We start from the raw sequence: 2,131 nt of genomic DNA on the forward strand, positions 1-2,131 counted from the left end.
CGCGCACGCACGCTACTGTCACCACCGTCACCACCATCGCCAGAGTGTTCCACTATCTCTGCTACCACGACGGTTGGCATTTACTCACACCGCTCCCACCAACTAGTCAGCATGTCTACTGTCACCACCTCCTATACCGTCGTCATCATCATAATCATCACTCCCCCCACCACCACTACTGAATGACCTACTATTATTGCTACCATCACAGTCAACACATACTCACACCACTACCCAGCAGCACCACCGCCATCGCCAACTCCACTACCGCTGATATAACCTCTGTTGCTACCTTGTCACTTGACATCTACTGACACCATTCCTCCCATTTAGATTTAACTCCTCACCGCCAACTCCACAACGGCTATCACCACTGTTGCTACCACGGCAATCAGCCTTAGCTCACACCGCTACCATTATCACCACCGCTGTCAACTCCCTCAATATTACTTCTGCTGCTACCACCACAATCGGCCTTAACTCACACCGCCACTGCTATCACCACCGCCGGCATCTCCCTCATTATTATTATTATTTCTGCTGCTACCACCACAATCAGCCTTAACTCACACCGCCACTGCTATCACCACCGCCGGCATCTCCTCGTTGTTACAATTATTTCTGTTGCTACCACCACTGTTGGCATCTCCTGGCACCATTACCACCATTCAGTTTCTCTACTGCCACTACCACCACCAATAGCAACAAACCTAGCAGTGTTATATATAGTTTGTTGTGTGTTTACAATTGCATCGTCTCTCTCTCTCTCACTCTCTCTCTCTCTCCACACACACACACACATATACACACACAAACACACACACACATACATACATGCATGTATGTATATGCCTTCAGCCATACATTCGAGATTATATATGTATATATACACTCACACAGAGGCACATACACGTAGAGAAAAGACGGAGGAAGAGAAAGTGTGTGAGAGCGTGAAAGATATATATATATATATATGTATGTATATATATATGTATATATCTAGGCAGATATATGTATATATCTAGGCAGATGTATGTATATATATAAGTGTGGAATATATATATATAATATATATTTATAATATATAATATAATATATACATGTATATATATATACACCACACTGACAGAGCTGGTACACGTGTGTATATAGATACATATACACAGTTGTCATATTTCACATGGTCTTCTGACATTTTACAAAATTGTCAATGAGAGAAAAACGAGAGATGAACACATAGAGAGAGGGAGAGAAAGAGAGTGTATATATTTATTATATATACCAAGGAAAGAGACACATAGGGAGAGAAAGTGTGTATATATATTTATATATGCATCTGTATACCAAGTTGACACATAGGAGAAAAAGTGGAAAATTATATACACATTTATCAACAACAGGCCACGTTTAAAAAATACCCCAGAAAACTGTAAGCATATATATATAGATATATAGATACATAAATACATTATCATATATATATATTTATACATTTATATATTTATATATTTATACAATATAGAGCTTGACATATGTATATATATTTGCATATATACATAAGTATATAAATGTGTATTTATACATTGGCATAGAAACAAAAAGAAAAAAAGAAAAAAAAATTGCACAAGCGTATACGCATGTATTGTTGAAGTTTTTACTTGTGTGTCTGTCTATATATATGTATATATACACATGCATATATGCATATATTTTAACATCCATCCATCCATCCATCCATCAGTTCATCACTAAACAGAAATTCACACACACATATATATATACATAGATATATATAATATATATCTATATATATATTTATATACACATATTGTCACATAGATACACAACTGTATACGCAATCTACACACATTTTTTTTTTCAATACTGTTCTGTATATTTACACATTTTGTGAAGTTACCACCAGCAACCGTGCAACACACAACACACAGATCTATATAATAGTATATATATTGTATATATACCTATATATAGTATATATTCTGATATATATATATATTTATAATCCCACATACAGAATACTTAAAACTTTCACAAATATATATATTTATATAGATATAGATATATAGATATATATATATATATACAGGCATACATATATATATATATAAAT

The 2,131-nt window shown here is 34.8% G+C and overlaps 1 protein-coding gene across 1 annotated transcript in view; it reads left to right on the forward strand.

Annotated features, from left to right (window-relative positions):
• The first annotated feature begins 646 nt into the window (after positions 1–646).
• Positions 647–2,131, forward strand: part of LOC106869115 (max dimerization protein 1-like) — a 155,348-nt gene continuing 153,863 nt past the window's right edge. The window contains exon 1 of the mRNA XM_014914661.2: positions 647–2,131. This exon is cut by the window's right edge and continues 340 nt beyond it. The gene's annotated coding sequence lies outside the window, so the exon portion shown is untranslated.

This window comes from Octopus bimaculoides, chromosome 14 (genome assembly GCF_001194135.2).
Source record: "Octopus bimaculoides isolate UCB-OBI-ISO-001 chromosome 14, ASM119413v2, whole genome shotgun sequence".
NCBI classification, from domain to species: domain Eukaryota; kingdom Metazoa; phylum Mollusca; class Cephalopoda; order Octopoda; family Octopodidae; genus Octopus; species Octopus bimaculoides.